Consider the following 20,749-nt stretch of genomic DNA (forward strand, 5'->3'; position numbering starts at 1 on the left):
TTTATACTTTACGGTTATTACCGTATCCAGGCATTTATCGCCAATCGTAAAATAGAAGATTAATGGGCATTTCTGTCTATTTATGCGCAATATGCTAAATTTATTAACGACGAGAGCCAGGTGTCCTTCCATATGTGTATCCACGGCACACTGCACATGTAGGGTGTATCAGAAAGGACTTTACAACTTTTTAGATTCGTACAACTTTATTCATTACACTTACGAGCTCAGTATTAGTGTCAGCTTGAAAGAAAATACATGAAGTTGTGACTGACTAAAAACTGATATGCTTTTTGAATTTGAATATACTGCTGATTATGAAATATCAAACATAAGCTCTGAATATTGTAAACTGACCAGACTGAAAACTGAATGTGAAATCAGAATCTGAATTATGTTCTGAATGCATTAAGAACTACATCTCTGACGAATGATTCAGATATTGTTTTAACTACTCGGTGAGAAATCAGAAATGTATTTAAGTTTATAGCGTGAAGTAGTGCGCTTTTGAAATTACATTCTCGTTTAGTTTTGAAAGTTCCAATCAAGAATCTTCCAGCTGCACGGAATTCGTCTCTGCTGCCCGACGTCTCACTGCTAAGTGTTTCGTGGGCTACACCCCATAAATATATTAGAATTCTTTTGATAGACTGATTCGTCGTGATTGGACTTTGCTAAGCGTTACCGACGGCAGCGGTATTTTTCAACATGATAATGTGCCATGTCACGAGGCCAGAAGTGCGACTGAGTGGTTCGAGGAACACAGTGGCGAATTCCAGATTGGAACTTGCCTCCATCCGGCAGAACAGGTGTCAAGGAGCTGTTCCCGTGGAAGACGACGGATTCGCGCCCTCGAACAGGCGTGATGAACAAGCTGTCGGGATTCTGCAGACTGTGTAAAGCTCTGCCATTGGTCCTAACTGAAGTGCCGATGGTCACGTGCCCATTTCAGTCGTAACTACCGATATCGCAGGTGTTAACATTGACACGTACGTGGGTCGACTCCTGCAAAGACTAATTATTAGGAGTGTTCCCTGTACTGCGTGTTCACACACATTCATACTGTGCAGCGCTGAAATCTGATGTTAGTAACGCCACAGTTCGCCACCTGTCCTGTTGCACCAGTCTGCCCAGCCTACGACTTCTGATATCTGTTCAAAAAATGGCTCTGAGAACTATGGGACTTAGCATCTGAGGTCATCAGTCCCCTGGACCTTAGAACTACTTAAACCTAACTAACCTAAGGACATCACACATATCGACGCCAGAGGCAGGATTCGAACCTGCGACCGTAGCGGTCTACGACATCTGTAATGAAGGGTAGGCACCAAACCCAACGAAGTCTGGGGCTGGCTTTACCTTTTTCGCTACGTGTTGAAGACACTCACCACTGCATTCCTCGAACACCCAACAAGTCATGCGGTTCCTGGAATGCTTGTGCCGAGCCTCCGAGCCATAACAATATGCCCTCGGGAAAACTTGATTGGGCGCCATCCCCATTCTACAATCGGACAGCGCGCTCACTGATACAGCATGCACCGTGGTTGTGTCATTCGTTGCCTGGTGATAATCGCCTGGACTTTTTTATATTGATAGCATGTCGGTGGTCACAATGTTCTGGCTGATCATTGTATTCTTGGCTAATGCTCCGTGGTTTGCTGAAATTCTCAGAGAAACACGTTGTTTCGTCTCCATTTGTGAAGGACGTCTTCACTGGAGGGTGTAGTTTCTGTGAAGATTCGCTTCACACCCTGCCTCGTCACCCTAGAGGGCCAGGCTTTCAATCGGACTTTTATGTGGCTTTGTGGCTCTGAGTAAGTGTAAGTCTAGAAACGCTAATGCGTCCGTTTCATAGCCGTCAATAGTGGCCGTGCGGTTCTAGGCGCTACGGTCTCAGGTTCGAATCCTGCCTCGGGCATGGATGTGTGTGATGTCCTTAGGTTAGTTAGGTTTAATTAGTTCTAAATTCTAGGCGACTGATGACCTCAGAAGTTAGTCGCATAGTGCTCAGAGCCACTTCGTCCATTTCATAGTGGCTACGACCCCATAAATATGACCTCCGCAGGTGGGTTCAAATGGCTCTGAGCAGTATGGGACTTAACTTGTGAGGTCATTAGTCCCCTAGAACTTAGAACTAGTTATACCTAATTAACCTAAGGACATCACACACATCCATGCCCGAGGCAGGTTTTCGAACCTGCGACCGTAGCGGTCGCGCGGTTCCAGACTGTAGCGCCTAGAATCGCTCGGCCACCCCGCCCGGCCCTTAGGTGGGGGACGCAACGTTGCGTTTCTCTAGCAAATTCTTTCGACGACGCCACAATGGCCTACAATGTACTGATTTGAAAGCCTGGCTTGTAATCTGCTACTGAATGAGTCAATCACTCAACATTTCGTAAGAGTTCAATAACTATTTTGGGGACAGATTCCCCCCACCCATCTGCGTATTCTTATATCTATTCTAGATTTGAGTTTCACAAATGTTTACCGTAGTATTCGCGATCGTTGTTTTACGTCCATCACCAAGAAGCTGGAACATTACTAAATTCGCTTTTCCAGATATGCTTTACCTGGAGTGTTGATTTCTTTCAGTTGCTCTGATTTAAGTGTCTTGTGTACCACCACTCACTTTTTAGTGCAAAGCCAAATAAACATAAATAACCGTTTGAAGCATGTTGTAAAAACAAGGTAAAAACTTATATTATAACAACAAATTTTCAGCTTCAACGTTATGAAAGTAAACGATTTTGTGTTTAGACGAATAATCCGCTACCTTATTATACTAAAAATGAAGTACTAATTAAATCGGTTAGGTATTTATTGTATAGCACTAGTAATGGTGGATAAAGTTGGTTACAAAATGTTAACAGCTTTCAAAAAATTATCATGACGTATTGACATCCTACTGAGATAAAATATAGTACTTAAGTAAGTTGGTTTTCATCGTGCTTTGGATAACAATCGCTCACATAGCTTTTCTCTATCTTTTCACATACTAGTGAAACATCTCACTGTTACTTCCACTGAGAAGATCATATGCATATATGTCAACAGTCAGACGCTGATTAATAGAATGGGTACAGATTCTTAAAAAAAACATGTAAGTTTGAGGACGCAAAACATTCATCAGGTACGAAAAGTTAACACATGTTTTAACGGCGACAGTAAAAATTTAGATCCTTTATGCGAGTGATATTCTGATTTATATGTGAACTAGAGTTTAACAGTAAAATTATGTTTAGTGGATTAGACAACAGCTAGATTGTAGAATGTCATCTGCGATAAACCGTGATCTGAATTTCGCCCCAACGACCGTCTCATTTCGGCTCTAAAAGGCACTTATGGTTTCTATCAGGTATTTAGGTTACTGTTTTGTGTTCTTTTCCAAAGGACTCACCGAGACACCTGTCTGAAATTGATTGGTTCAGGAAAAGGATAACATAAATATGGATGGTCTGAATCCAGCTTCTGCTAAACTTTGGTACATTTTCTTAACAGCTGAGCCATTTCATTCCACAATGCATGCACAAAAAAGAATTCATGGTCATCACAGGAAGAATGCGTGCAACAACACCGTTGATGCAACAACCGCGATTGTATCTTTAAGACCGCCTGAACTTCTTACTGAGTAGAAGGCATGTTGGATTTCCATTATAAGAATCGAATCGAATATCAGACTAAAAAGACGAAACGCCTTGAAAAATGGTCTGCGGAACCAGTAGGTACATATACATATTGTTCCACAGTTCCTATTCCACTTTCTAGGAGATACAGGGGGAACATAAGGTACATAAAGTTCTAATAAGGAACCCACTCTCGGAAATATGCCGTTTGGTTTTAAAATAACTTTCAAGATCGGATGGCTTTCAAATGACCCACACTGAGAAGAGGTTGCCGTCGTCATTTGATGTTTTTGTGACATCAAATACCATTTTGTCCGAGTACAACAACGGCAGAAAAAAAACTAGCAAGTTCTCAAGTAGAACGAACGACTGTGGTGTTCCACGGACGAACCGAGCTATCTTGTTTTATGAGGACGCCCTTCGTCACCAAGAAGAGAACCCTACAACGACTACTCGAAACATTTTCCTAGCCAAGGCCTCCTTTAGATCACACATTGTCTCTAATATGCGCGTACCTTGACGGGAAAGATTTGAAAGAGACCTGGAATTCAAAATTATTTCACATTTAAAAGGCGCGTTTACGTACGTTAGTTCCTTATCGTAACTTTATCTATTAAGTCCCCTCTGCAACCCGAAGAAGCCTGTAATAAGAATTGCGAAACACCGTGTGTCGTGAGTTCATTTGCCTCAGCAGTTATTGTAATGTCTTGTAAACGTAAAAAACTGAGAATGAGAGAAAACTAAGGCAAGAAACGCCGTAGTACAATGTGTGTACATTTTACAACCATAACCTAATATATTATATTGTGAACACCTTGTCAAGGTCGTCATAGGAAATGGCAGGAGTTTGGTGTGCCTGGTACCTTTTTGTTTTATCACTATGCCTTGTTCAACACCTGTTTTCAGCAGTTTATCTTCCTCAAATATAGCACTCTCCATTTATAAACTTCTGTTTACAGCAGTCCCTCTTCCTCAAATACGCTAAGGGGATTATTTTCTAATTTCTTTTTTCTGTCTGTTTTAGGTAAGACGCAGCCCTACTTTATCTCACAGAGGTGCCACCAATACCAGAGCAGTGACACGCTTCCTGTAGAATTGCAGAAGTAAGTACTGTAGCATTACTACTTGTTTCCCATATTGCCACATAGTACCGTTCAACATTTCACTTAAGGTACTAAGATTACAGTAATACTCATTGTGACGTACTAGTTCAAGCACAAAATAGGGTACCGTACCCTGGCACACTGATTTTTGTGAAAATAACTCGAGATTGGTATGTTGAATAGCGTAGCAGGTTATGAAATCACTTGTCAGATGCAAATTGTGTGCCGGAGAGAAACATAAACTCAGGACCTAGGCTAGCAGACAACGCTGTTACCGAGTCAGACCCCGCAGACAACGCTGTCACCGGGTGAGACATTCAACCACAATTCGCGACCCCCTGTGAAAGCTTCAGCTTGTCTAGTACCTCACCCCACCATTCTAACGTTCATAGAAGCTTTGCATTCCCCACGAAAGAAAAAGTTTCGGGCTTCAGTCACTATCCGGCGTGCAGTTGTAATGCACCATAAGGTTTCAGTTAGTGATAGTGTTAACGTGCAGAGTGTATACAGTTGCACGCCTTGGCGCCCTCGCAAACAAAAATTTGTGTTATTGCACGTTTAGACAATGAAAACCTATGGCATGCAATGAAAACGAGAAAATATGTTCCAGCATGCCTCGCCAACTGCAGACGATGCAGTATTATCACTGAAGCAAGTTATAAGGCCGAATAGCAATGTCTCTGAAACTTCCACGGTGTCCTCTTGGTTAACGTAAATTACGTGCTGTACATTATTTCGAACATCAAGAAATTAATTGTACATTCTATGAACTTACGTGAGAATAAGAAGTACAACTGATAGTTTTGTTTCTTATCTCCTTCAAAAATACGTTAGTTTTCTTTGTTTTTCTTTTTCTTTTTCTTCTTCTTTTTCTTTTTCCTTCCCAAGCTTTCATTTATCTGTAAGTAATGCATCTGGGTAGGTTATATTTAGTTGTTGTTGTTGTTGTGGTCTTCAGTCCTGAGACTGGTTTGATGCAGCTCTCCATGCTACTCTATCCTGTGCAAGCTTCTTCATCTCCCAGTACCTACTGCAACCTACATCCTTCTGAATCTGCTTAGTGTACTCATCTCTCGGTCTCCCTCTACGACTTTTACACTCCACACTGCCCTCCAATGCTAAATTTGTGATCCCTTGATGCCTCAAAACATGTCCTACCAACCGATCCCTTCTTCTAGTCAAGTTGTGCCACAAACTTCTCTTCTCCCCAATCCTATTCAATACCTCCTCATTAGTTACGTGATCTATCCACCTTATCTTCAGTATTCTTCTGTAGCACCACATTTCGAAAGCTTCTATTCTCTTCTTGTCCAAACTAGTTATCGTCCATGTTTCACTTCCATACATGGCTACACTCCAAACAAATATTTTCAGAAATGACTTCCTGACACTTAAATCTATATTCGATGTTAACAAATTTCTCTTCTTCAGAAACGCTTTCCTTGCCATTGCCAGTCTACATTTTATATCCTCTCTACTTCGACCATCATCAGTTAGTTTACTTCCTAAATAGCAAAACTCCTTTACTACTTTAAGTGTCTCATTTCCTAATCTAATTCCCTCAGCATCACCCGATTTAATTGGACTACATTCCATTATCCTCGTTTTGCTTTTGTTGGCGTTCATCTTATATCCTCCTTTCAAGACACTGTCCATTCCGTTCAACTGCTCTTCCAAGTCCTTTGCCGTCTCTGACAGAATTACAATGTCATCGGCGAACCTCAAAGTTTTTACTTCGTCTCCATGAATTTTAATACCTACTCCAAATTTTTCTTTTGTTTCCTTTACTGCTTGCTCAATATACAGATTCAATAACATCGGGGAGAGGCTACAACCCTGTCTCACTCCTTTCCCAACCACTGCTTCCCTTTCATGCCCCTCGACTCTTATGACTGCCATCTCGTTTCTGTACAAATTGTAAATAGCCTTTCGCTCCCTGTATTTTACCCCTGCCACCTTTAGAATTTGAAAGAGACTATTCCAGTCAACTTTCTCTAAGTCTACAAATGCTAGAAACGTAGGTTTGCCTTTTCTTAATCTTTCTTCTAAGATAAGTCGTAAGGTCAGTATTGCCTCACGTGTTCCAACATTTCGACGGAATCCAAACTGATCCTCCCCGAGGTCCGCATCTAGCAGTTTTTCCATTCGTCTGTACAGAATTCGCGTTAGTATTTTGCACCTGTGGCTTATTAAACTGATAGTTCGGTAATTTTCACATCTGTCAGCACCTGCTTTCTTTGGGATTGGAATTATTATATTCTTCTTGATGTCTGAGGGTATTTCGCCTGTCTCATACATCTTGCTCACCAGCTGGTAGAGTTTTGTCATGACTGGATCTCCCAAGGCAGTCAGTAGTTCTAATGGAATGTTGTCTACTCCGGGGGCCTTGTTCCGACTCAGGTCTTTCAGTGCACTGTCAAACTCTTCACGCAATATCGTATCACCCATTTCGTCTTCATCTACATCCTCTTCCATTTCCATAATATTGTCCTCAAGTACATCACCCTTGTATAAACCATCTATATACTCCTTCCACCTTTCTGCCTTCCCTTCTTTGCTTAGAACTGGGTTGCCATCTGAGCTCTTGATATTCATACACGTGGTTCTCTTCTCTCCAAAGGTCTCTTTAATTTTCCTATAGGCAGTATCTATCTTACCCCTAGTGAGATAAGCCTCTACATCCTTACATTTATCCTCTAGCCATCCCTGTTTAGCCATTTTGCACTTTCTCTCGATCTCATTTTTGAGACGTTTGTATTCCTTTTTGCCTGCTTCATTTACTGCATTTTTATATTTTCTCCTTTCATCAATTAAATTCAATATTTCTTCTGTTACCCAAGGATTTCTAGCAGCCCTCGTCTTTTTACCTACTTTATCCTCTGCTGCCTTCACTACATCATCCCTCAGAGCTACCCATTCTTCTTCTACTGTGTTTCTTTCCCCTATTCCTGTCAATTGTTCCCTTATGCTCTCCCTGAAACTCTGTACAACCTCTGGTTCTTTCAGTTTATCCAGGTCCCATCTCCTTAATTTCCCACATTTTTGCAGTTTCTTCAGTTTTAATCTACAGGTCATAACCAATAGATTGTGGTCAGAGTCCACATCTGCCCCTGGAAATGTCTTACAACTTAAAACCTGGTTCCTAAATCTCTGTCTTACCATTATATAATCTATCTGATACCTTTTAGTATCTCCAGGGTTCTTCCACGTATACAACCTTCTTTCATGATTCTTAAACCAAGTGTTACCTATGACTAAGTTGTGCTCTGTACAAAATTCTACTAGGCGGCTTCCTCTTTCATTTCTTAGCCCCAATCCATATTCACCTACTATGTTTCCTTCTCTCCCTTTTCCTACACTCGAATTCCAGTCACCCATTACTATTAAATTTTCGTCTCCCTTCACTATCTGAATAATTTCTTTTATTTCATCGTACATTTCTTCAATTAGTTATCAGACATCTTTTACACATTATTTTGTAGTTTTCCTAGTAGCGTGATTTATTTCTCCAATTCAGTTATACCAGACAACATGCTGGTGACATACTATTAGCATCCTACTCTTAAGACTTGTTAAACTTATTTCTGATTAAGAACTGCTATACACTTAGAAGATGTTCCTGCCAAAGATAAAATCCCGATTTAAATATCTTATTACAACGTAATGTTAATTTGAAATGTTTTGTTATTTTTCCATAATTTTACAAACAACTTGTTAATTATTCCTTTATATTTTGACCATCACTGTAAAGACCAATCTGCTTACCTGTCCACACTACTTATCCTGTTCCAGTCTCTTCATCTCTCCAAAATCCTTCCAACCTACATTCACTAGAATGTACTTACTGCACTCAAACATTGGTCTCCCTCTGATTCTAAAACTGAATTGATGTTTACGATGTATTTACTTATTTTTTTGTGTATTTCACTAGGTCAGTCCCGACAACCTGAGCTGATATTTTCATGCAAAGTAAAAATTTTAAAACAAATTATTTCACAAATCATACCATAAATTACGCAAGATGCATTTAACGGACTTCTAAACCGCATAAGTAATAACATTCATCGGTAATATTTGAAATATATAAAACCTCATCTCAAAAATTATGTAAAAATGCTTTTATAAATCTTGCACAAATTTTCATTTTTCTGTATACGTATGAACCGAATCTTTATTACACCAATGAACATATAACAGTTATTAAGTTTACAAAGTAGTTTTGTTGAGTTATATCACACTTTCCGAAATACATTGTTACGTCGAGATCGTATGGCTTATCAGCAGGTACAGGCCATACTGGTGCGACACTGAGACTTCAGTAAAACCAAGAAGCGGCAAGGGTTGTATGCAGTGATGAGTGGATACTTGAGCATACCAGAGAGATCAAGTCCCATTTTGTATGGCCGTAATCGAGAGTACACCTTTGTCCACAGCTCTCGGAGTCGGATCAGTCCAACGCGTGTGAACGTGTCCAAATCTGCACTACGATGCCGTCTACTGTGTGATAGACTGGTGATGTTCATGTCAATGTGTCACCGAGCGTCAACGTCTCACATAACGCTGATGCGTAAACCTCTTCGCTAGTGTGCTGAGTGGGAAAAAAGCAAAGTTACGTCTCTGCCTTTTCAGAGTGGTATGGTGTACGAACCAGAGTGTGATTTATTGGGATGTCATTCCATGTATTGTATGAATGATTCAAATGTACTGTGGGAAGCTGGAAGAGCCATCTTTACGTTATGGAGATTTAACAGTTTGAACTATTGACCTTCAGACACCACCATACCTCATATTCCGTCGGGACCGTTCCAAGGTTTCGTTCCATTTCCAAGTTACCGTCGAGGAACGACTCGCACCAACACTTCTTTGGCTGCCAATTTCCCCGGAAATGTGGCCCATCCAAAATATCTGGAATATCTACAGAGAATAAGGAAAATCTACTGAAAATCTTCGAGGCACAAATTTTGAACACTACAGATATATGGGGGTCAGGGCCTGCCATCAGCCATCCCTTCGTCAGTAAAGTTGAGTTTGTACGCCACGGGACCAAAGTCGTAAGTTCTCGCAGTGACACTGACATCATACAGGGTCGCGTCCATGTCTGCAACAACGAAAGTGCTTCAGCGTTACAGTTCGTGTTTGCTGCCGAAGGGGTGGCCTAGCAGGAGTCGTTGACGCCCATATGTCACTCGACAGCGACATTCGATGACGTTCCTGGTCTTCGATTCATACCCTTATCTCTTTTCTGAACAAGTCCTTTCAGTACCATTTTTTTTTTTTTTTTTACATCCTTGAAACTTTTGAAGTGGCGTGCAGTCCAAAAGTTGATTGCTTCATAATCAGCACGGACGAAAACAATTGTCTCTTGAGATAGGCAACCCAACTTACCTCATCCGCCGCAGTTGCGGATGGTTTCAGCTCAGTTGCCTATCTTAAGGTACAAAATATATTTTCCTGGGCGATTTTTCAATATTGTGCAGACTTAAAGCGAGAGTAGCTTCCGCATGATTTGTAACTGCCAACTAACACAGCTCGATGAAACTTGGAAATGACAAAGAACTGGGACAGTAAAAGATACTTCAGTGTAGTATAGAATAGCACAGAAGGCAAATGATAGAAATACACAATGAGCCAAACAGAAATTACGCTTTTATTCAAAGACAATAAACGTACTGAAATCAGCGCGATTAATAACGGTCCTTTGGACATTATAAAATGCGGTGCATTGTTCTAAAAGTAATTAGTTTTTCCTTTAGTGGCTTCAGTGCCGCCTACAGTACTGCTGCCATCTAATGGATGATCGTTGATATACGTGGACGTGCTGCAGTACGTCCCCGAACGATCCCACGTGTGCTCGATACGATGTAAGTCGCGGAAACTGTCAGGACAGTCCATTCGCCGAACATTCTCTCTTCCCAGGAATCCCTCGTTGCAGCCGTCCACAATACTGAAGTTAGGGTCTAATGAATCCGTGAAAACATGCACATGGGAAGGGAGTGTAGTGTTGCAGTAACGTTTACTGGTGAGTGTACCTTGATCAAAGATCTGGAGGTCAGACCGCCCATGCAACATCGTACCTTCCAACTCCACAACACATGGGCCACCAAAACTAAAAAGTTCCAGAATCCTGTATGTATGCTTACATGGTGAGAGGTGAGAAACATAATGCACTCGGGAAAGTTGTCGAACATGAGGGTTTTGATTGTCCAGGTGTTAGGATGTGCCGGCCGGTGTGGCCGAGCGGCTCTAGGCGCTTCAGTCTGGAACCGCGCGACCGCTACGGTCGCAGGTTCCAATCCTGCCTTGGGCATGGAAGTGTGTGATGTCCTTAGGTTAGTTAGGTTTAAGTAGTTCTAAGTTCTAGGGGACTGATGACCTCAGGTGTTAAGTCCCATAGCGCTCAGAGCCATTTGAACCAATTTTTGTTAGGATGGCTGGAGACATAACACATAATATTGCGTGGTCGAGTTGGCCTCCAGATCTTTGAACGCTGTACACTCACTGATCAGTGTAATTCTGGCATTGTACTCCTTAGCCATGTGCGTCCTTTCAGGGCTGCATTCGGCTCTCAATTCAATTGTACGGATGATAATGCATGACTGCATCCAACAATGCAGGTGAAAGAGCTCTTGGAACGAGAGGATATTGGGGGAATGAACTGGCCTGCCCGTCCTCCCGACTTAAATCCCATCGAACAAGTGCCGAGCACTTATCAGAAAACGAATAATATACTTTCCTAGGAGACATATGAGTTTTCTGTAAGAAATACCTAAACTGTGCTTTCGATTACCTGTTTTAAAAGAAGCTTGAAAAGTCCGTAAATACATCTTTACTGTAATTCAATATAGCTCCTGTCACTTATGTGGTGTCGAAACCAGAACGTCAGGACACATACAGCAACTGACATTAAACGTCGGAGAATTAATTTCCCTCCATCTAAAGGGACATTCACGTGATTAGTAGCTGTATCAACTCTGTTGTTAAACCGTTACTAATCGACACCAAAATCTCTCGCGCACAAGATCAACAAACACAGTCGTACGTTAACGTGGTAATTGCGGTTTACAGAAACAAGGGCTGTGGTAAGTATTGGAACGTCTCTAAACGAAATTTACGCATTCAGGAAACCTGACGAAGTTCGCAAAACCGTTTCAGGACGTCATCTAGATTTCAGTTTGTATTTCTTGTCAGCATGTCTAATGTTTCGTCAGCGATTAATGTCGTTACTTCGTCTCTGTACTTGTGCATCTACATCTGAAAATATGTGAAACTGTGACTTCATTTCCTCATACAAGTTGCCAGTGCTTTAAAGTATATCTCTCGGTTAGAGGAGCTATCCTCTTTAAAATCTGCGAAAGACACTGCTGAGGATTGTGGTACTAATTATGGACTACACTTCTGATGGTAAAGATTTGTAGTTGTAACAGATTTCCCGAATCACGGTTCTAAAGTTTATGGCAAAACCGACTTTTGACAAGGATGAAGCTCAGCCTAAATGGCAGAGTTTAACAGGTGGGCTCGAGCTGCATGAAAGGAAGCTCTTCAGTTGCGCAATACTAAAGGAAGACCATTTTTCATCTTACTGATAGGACACATTGTTAAGCGGAACTCCCCCCTGCGGTGTGTGAGGATGACTTCATGGCGTACATCTGCAATATACAGGGTGTTACAAAAAGGTACGGACAAACTTTCTGGAAACATTCCTCACACACAAATAAAGAAAAGATGTTATGTGTACATGTGTGCGGAAACGCTTAATTTCCATGTTAGAGCTCATTTTAGTTTCGTCAGTATGTACTGTATTTCCTCGATTCATCGCCAGTTGGCCCAATTGAAGGAAGGTAACGTTGACTTCGGTGCTTGTGTTGACATGCGACTCATTGCTCTACAGTACTAGCATCAAGCACATCAGTACTAGAATCAACAGGTTAGTGTTCATCACGAACATGGTTTTGCAGTGCCCATTTGATGCATGGATTAGCACGGGGAAATTGACGTGGCGCGGTACGTTTGTATCGAGACGGATTTCCAGAACGAAGGTGTCCCGACAGGAAGACGTACGAAGCAATTGATCGGCGTCTTACGGAGCACGGAATATTCCAGCCTGTGACTCGCGACTGGGCAAGACCTAGAACGACGAGGACACCTGCAATTGACGAGGCAATTCTTCGTGCAGTTTACGATAACCCTAATGTCAGCGTCAGAGAAGTTGCTGCTGTACAAGGTAACGTTGACCACGACACTGTATGGAGAGTGCTATGGGAGAACCAGTTGTTTCCGTACCATGTACAGCGTGTGCAGGCACTATCAGCAGCTGATTGGCCTCCACGGGTACACTTCTGCGAATGGTTCATCCAACAATGTGTCAATCCTCATTTCAGTGCAAGTGTTCTCTTTACGAATGTGGCTTCATTCCAACGTGATCAAATTGTAAATTTTCACAATCAGCATGTGTGGGCTGACGAGAATCCGCACGCAATTGTGCAAGCACGTCATCAAAACAGATTTTCTGTGAACGTTTGTGCAGGCATTGTAGCTGATGTCTTGATTTGGCCCCATGTTCTTCCACCTACGCTTAATGGAGCACGCTATCATGATTCATACGGGATACTCTACCTGTGCTTCTAGAACATTGTCCTTTACAAGTACGACACAACATGTAATTCATGCACGATGGAGCTCCTGCACACTTAAGTCGAAGTTAGCGAACACTTCTCAACAACAGATTCGGTTACCGATGGATTGGTAGAGGCGGACCAATTCCATGGCCTCCACGCTCTCCTGACCTCAGCCCTCTTGATTTTCATTTATGGCGGCATTTGAAAGCTCTTGTCTACGTAAACCCGGTACCAAGTGTAGAGACTCTTCGTGCTCGTATTGTGGACGGCTTTGATACAATACGCCATTCTCCAGGGCTGCATCAGCGCATCAGGGATTCCATGCGACACAGGGTGGATGCATGTATCCTCGCTAACGGAGGACATTTTGAACATTTCCTGTAACAAAGTGTTTGAAGTCACGCTGGTACATTCTGTTGCTGTGTGTTTCCATTCCATGATTAATGTGATTAGAAGAGAAGTAATAAAGTGAGCCCTAACGTGGAAAGTAAGCGTTTCCGGACACATGTCCACATAACATATTTTCTTACTTTGTGTGTGAGGAATGTCTCCTGAAAGTTTGGCCGTACCTTTCTGTAACACCCTGTATACTTAACATCTCACTGAAAGTGCAAGGCAATGGTTACTTCTAACTAATATCTTTGATTATCTATCCTACTACATTTGCGTATTTAGCGTGGGAAATACAGCTATATGCGTCTTAGCCGTCCTAACCTCTCTTATCATTCTCGTCATCACTAGTTACAGTTTCTCTAAATTTACACAGTAGAGTTTCACAAGAACTACATCGTCTTGAAGTTGCGCCTGAGGTGCGCCGACCTGCTACGATTTAAGCAACGCATCTCACACTTTGTTCGATATATATCTACTTTACAAGAAAACTAGACGAGTACTTGCGTTGCCCGCATATTACAGCTAAACCTGCTGGTACTTGTCTACTCGTGAGACTTAAAAATAATGCGGTGCCGATATCGAGCATATCCTCATGAGACACACATGTCTATAGGCAACGTTAAGCGGCCCCTGAGCTGGTGTAAAAAGTTTCGAACGTGTGATTTAGAGTGACAGATCCCATATCACGCTACCGCAATCCAACGAAGTTCTTGGGTTCGGTGGACGCTACCTGCTAACATACACTGATGAGCCAAAATAATATGACCAATGCCATCTTCGACAATGGATGACGCCTGGTGGCTTTGCGAGCACGTGACGCAGTAACAAAAGTATATAAGCGGGGCAGAAACGCACGAGTGATTATCCTAGTGAAAATATGGTCTGCCAATGGAGAAATCCATTGAGATAGGCGAATTTCACAAAGGACAAACTATTATTACACAGAGCCTGTGAAAGAGTATCTATAAAACGGTGAAGTTGGTCGAATGTTCATGTGCTACTGTTGTGAGCATATACGGAAAGAGGTAGAAGTACAGTGTAACTACCGCTATGCGCTAAATAGTTGGACGTCCTCGACTCTTCACTGAAAGTAGAGTTCGGAGGCTTGTGTGCTCTGTAAAGTAGGATAGACGATCGCTTCCCTCCCGAAAGAGCTCAATGCTGGTGCACGCTTAAGTGTTTCGGAGCACACTGTTCATCGTCCATTGTTTAACTTGAAGCTCCGCAGCAGACCACCTCTCCACGTTCACATGTTTACGCAACGACATTGTCCATTTCGATTGCACTGGTCACAGGACCATCGCGATTCGACCATCGACCAATGGAAACGTGTCGGCTCTTCAGGTGAATCACATTTCGCCTGCACTCGTATACAAACTCCATCATCGAGGTGAACGATAACTCGAAACATGCAGCGCGCCACGGACGTAGGCTGCTAGGAGTAATATTACGCTATGAAACACATTATCCTGCGCTTGCATGGAACTTGAGACTGAAGGCACGCTGATGGCGTGAGTCCCTTCATGATTGATGCCTTACCCGACAGCGATGTCATCATACAGTAGTAAATTTGTCCGTGTGTCGGAGACAGAAACATACTACGACGAATTAAGGGGTATTATGATGAACTCACTTTGATGTCTCGGTGAGCAAATTCGCCTTATGCAAATCCTATTGCGTGCCATTGCCGCGTACTCAAATCAGCGGCCAGCTACTTACGCGAATTTCATGACCTGTACCTGGACATCTAATGTCACAAATCGCCTTGAAACTACCACCGAACTGCCGGACCCCCGATATGCAGAATCATTTATGTATATGGTCCAAAGACGGACAGGCAACTAAGCAGGTTATTGTAATATTTTGGCTGATCGGTGTATGTAGTGCAACAGAAAATTATGGAGGAACATGTTTAGCAGTGTGGTGGTATCTTTTGTGGTCCTCTTATTGCGGTTCAGAAAACACTAAATGCACAAGAACATGAATGTGTTTTACAGCATTATGTATTGGGTATAATACAGGGACTATGTGGATACGATTACTGACTCTGTTAATCGTAAAGAAACATATCTGAAGCTAAAGTTTGTGAATAATAACAATCCTGAAATGGACTGGCCTGCCCTGTGTCCCGATATGAACCCAACGGAGCACGTTAAGGACGAATTATAACCTTGACTTTGTTCCCGCCCTCAGCATCCGAGACAACTACCTTCTCCCCCAACCCCCCCACCCCCCCCCCACCCCCCCCCCCCCTCCAACCCTCGAGGAATCATGGCTGCCATTTCTTCACGGATGTTTCGAAATATCACTGAAATTGCTCCAGGGGGCTTCAAATCGTCATAAAGGTGAAGGATAGAAACACCCCATATTAATATTAAAAAGTGTCCCGATACTTCAGATCGTTTATAAGAAATGCCAACTTCAGAGTCAGAGAAATGATCCAACATGCACCCAAAACAGCATGCACAAAACGGTTGTATAAAGTAAATCGTTGCAATAAAAGCTCAACTAGACATGTTCACAATTTGAAACCTGTATCTGCTACTGAACGAGGCGCTACTCTGAAACTTTATTATTTTTTACTAAACTTTGTATTAAGTAGCATTAAATAAATGGTTGTCGAATGCTGCCGAATTATTCGTGCGACACAGTTTCTCCCGCCTGCTGCTATTCCGCTAGCGTTCGGCACCGCGCGAACGGCAAGAGCAAACGGGAAAAATAAGATAAAACGAAACGCAAACGAGCACAGCATACCAGAGGCTGTTATAAAAAAGATACCGCATTTCCCGGTTTCTCTCTCAGACTCTGCAGTCGGTGTACAACGACATGCTGCATCGTGTTGGAGCTGTATTTAATTGCTGTTCTCTATATCGGATGTACGTTAACAATAAAGTTAAATATAAAAATTAAAAAGAAAACGACGGTGCACTTCATTCGTGTAGTCTTTTTGAAAAACACTGTCTGGGCAAAGTTGCATTTCGGTCGAAATAAAGGCCACCTCTTCAGATAAAACACAGTTCAAATTCGTGTTCAACCATTCAGATTTAGGTGTTCCATGCTTGTGACAAATTACTGTAGGCGAATGCCAATATGGATGCGAGAAAGCTGCGATAGGTTCCGTTCCTCTCTCATATCCAAATAATTCAGACTCTAATACTCTCGACGTTGACAAGAAGTCGAATTCTACACTTCCCATTGATGTACTTTCCAAGAATGTCATTAAGTATACCGTTTTTAGTTACTTAACAGTTAAAACCTACAATCGTAAAATAGTAACAAATTCAGCTGTCTGGACCCTTACCGTGAAAATCTCTGCAGCTTGAACAGAATAAAGCAAAAGTTATCTTTTGGCACATTAGCGCTAGTTCGTTAGAGGAACGTAGCCTTCAGGTGACTCTCCTATGTCTCCGATGTGTCAGATGTGATCTCACGCTGTGTTAAATGTTACTGTTCCGTAACTGAATGGCTGTTAACTTGGTATTTCAAAAGCACATGAGTATAATTGGGGGCTCCTAGATCGACATTCAGATTACGACGCACACCCCAATACCCAGATTTCCTTTGATGCCCATATCATTTGATTTAGCTTTCGTCGATGTTTTCAACGAAACATATTTCTGTGTGTCATCTGTTGTCTCGGATTTTGACAGCCTGCTCAAGTGACAAGTCCACTTAGTAGCCGAAAATAAAAGGCAGTGAACGATTTCCCCTGTTCCTCTCTCCGTATGAGGGGATATCTCCATACAGATGATCCTATCTGCACCTCTTGTTCCTGTCCCCGCAGCCTTTCGTACTTCAGGAAGTCTGCATAGAGGATAATGACATGTTAAACGTTCACTTATTGTTTCCGTTAATGTTCCAACAGGGTTTAAGGATCCAACGATACCGACCGAACGCCATGTCCTCATCAAACAATAGGCTGGATGTGGATGTACGGGGCGAGGGAACGGGGAGCTGCATCTAGCCATCACACTGCTCTCTTGGACGTTGTCAGTTTTCATGACAAGAGTTGCTACATCTCAGTCAAGCTTGTCCTCAGTTTGCCTTACAAGGACTGAGGGAGACCATGCAGCCAACAGCTCTTATTAGGCTCAGACGGTCCGGCATTGCCAATTACTCCTACATCTAACTGGTCTCAGATTTCACTCATGGCTTACGTTAACACCTTCAGCACGTTACATACTATAATTTCGCCTACAAAAGTGCCTGTTAAAAAAGGTGTCGCATATTTCCCCACTTGGACCCAGTAAAGCACTAGTCTGTGCATTGAATTGTGGATTCCTTCTCTAACACCTTCCGGTCATATCATAACTCTACGCGAGGTTTTGCAACTCACTGCAGCAGTTCTCTAGCTGTATCAAAGGCAGTCTGAAGAGTTCACTTTAGACACCATCCCAGACAGAAAAAGAAATAGGATGATCTTCGAGGGCTAGTAACAGGCCCTGCTTGACCTATCCACCATGATTTGGTGCGTTAAATGCCGTCTTACATTGGCATTAAAATGTCCTGGTACCCCATCATGGATTTACCACATACCCTGCCCTGTGTCATAGTTGAAGTCTGCACCCAGTTGGAAATTAATCGAAAATTTTACGTTTCAAATACATTTGTATTAATTAGGTAAACAACATGAAATTGGATTCAATTAGGAAATGTCGTGCTTAGCGACTTTGAAAATGTTATAATCGGGCGTGAACACTGCAATCCGTATTTTACTGCAAATTGACCTAGATTTCAGCTACAGTACAGCCTCATCAGTGCGCTTAGTAGCGAGTCATGTAGACCAGAAAGCTTGTATGCACATGTGTGGCTAAAGCGACTTTAATCTGCTTATATCCCTTCATACCGAAAGTGCTATATAGCAAGGTCGGCCAAAATTTCGGCTCGTGGGCCAGATGTGAGTTGAGGGCCTAAGCGCCCAGCCTCTCTTTACACGTCTCCCACTGCCACACCACGCTGCCAGAATGTGAGGAGGGGAAAGAGGAGAGAATTTCCAACGCACTGAATTTCAATGTCAGTGCAGTCGCACAGCATATTACTTTGATTTATATTTTTACGTTTCTCAACAATATAGGTCACAAATAAACCAAATTTTCGCTATTATTTAAATATCTCTGGCGCGCTGAAGACATAATATAACTTTATCCTGGAAGAAGCTGTCGCCTTTCGGACAGACGCAAATTATTTCAGGGTTTCACACTCAAGTTGCCAAGTAATCGTCTTTCACTTAGTTTAATATTCGTAGAAAGGTCTTTCACACAAATATGTGGATCACAAAATTATATCATTTTAGCAACCTCATTGAGGAGACCGCGAAACTACTTGAAAAAGCGATGTAGACATCTTGGACTGTTGTAAAACGATTTTTCATTGAAATGGGAAATAACTCGCAGGTCGATCAGTTGCATCTGCACATCCACAGGGGTGCTTTCAACTGAAGCACCAAACGGTTCCGAAACCAACGCAGAAACAGGTGAGAGATCGACACTATCCTCAAAAATCTTAATAAGACTAGTCTTGTAATTCTTTCGAGGCCACAGTGAATTCTTCGAACGTGGCATGTTCTTTAAAGCCAGAAAGCTTAGCGAACTGGACTGTCTTTGTCAGATTGTGTCCCTTCTACATCATCATTTTCTATTTAAATGCATCCTCATCAAATCAAAAAGAAGCTACCTTGCAATGTGTTACTGTGAGCAGTGTCCAGACAACTCCACTTAAAATGCGAAGTCGGCAATGCATTCAGGATCTTCTAATTTTCGTTCCTGTAATCCTTCACAACCTCAACACTAGCGAGTATTAAATCGAAAAATCGTTCCTGGCATTCGCTTTGACTTAACCAACGGAGTTCGCAGTTGTATATTAGGTTTCCATAGCCTTCCTTCAGTTCCAGTGAAAACTATTGTAACACACAGTGAGCTCCAGGCCTACATACACTCCTGGAAATAGAAATAAGAACACCGTGAATTCATTGTCCCAGGAAGGGGAAACTTTATTGACACATTCCTGGGGTCAGATACATCACATGATCACACTGACAGAACCACAGGCACATAGACACAGGCAACAGAGCATGCACAATGTCGGCACTAGTACAGTGTATATCCACCTCTCGCAGCAATGCAGGCTGCTATTCTCCCATGGAGACGATCGTAGAGATGCTGGATGTAGTCCTGTGGAACGGCTTGCCATGCCATTTCCACCTGGCGCCTCAGTTGGACCAGCGTTCGTGCTGGACGTGCAACCACGTGAGACGACGCTTCATCCAGTCCCAAACATGCTCAATGGGGGACAGATCCGGAGATCTTGCTGGCCAGGGTAGTTGACTTACACCTTCTAGAGCACGTTGAATGGCACGGGATACATGCGGACGTGCAATGTCCTGTTGGAACAGCAAGTTCCCTCGCCGGTCTAGGATTGGTAGAATGATGGGTTCGATGACGGTTTGGATGTACCTTGCAATATTCAGTGTCCCCTCGACGATCAGAGGGTGTACGGCCAGTGTATGAGATCGCTCCCCACACCATGATGCCGGGTGTTGGCCCTGTGTGCCTCGGTCGTATGCAGTCCTGATTGTGGCGCTCACCTGCACCGTGCAAAACACGCATACGACCATCATTGGCACCAAGGCAGAAGCGACTCTCATCGCTGAAGACGACACGTCTCCATTCGTCCCTCCATTCACGCCTGTCGCGACACCACTGGAGGCGGGCTGCACAATGTTGGGGCGTGAGCGGAAGACGGCCTAACGGTGTGCGGGACCGTAGCCCAGCTTCGTGGAGACGGTTGCGAATGGTCCTCGCTCGCCGATACCCCAGGAGCAACAGTGTCCCTAATTTGCTGGGAAGTGGCGGTGCGGTCCCCTACGGCACTGCGTAGGATCCTACGGTCTTGGCGTGCATCCGTGCGTCGCTGCGGTCCGGTCCCCGGTCGACGGGCACGTGCACCTTCCGCCAACCACTGGCGACAATATCGATGTACTGTGGAGACCTCACGCCCCACGTGTTGAGCAATTTGG

This window comes from Schistocerca gregaria, chromosome 6 (assembly GCF_023897955.1).
Source record: "Schistocerca gregaria isolate iqSchGreg1 chromosome 6, iqSchGreg1.2, whole genome shotgun sequence".
Classification (NCBI taxonomy): Eukaryota; Metazoa; Arthropoda; class Insecta; order Orthoptera; family Acrididae; genus Schistocerca; species Schistocerca gregaria.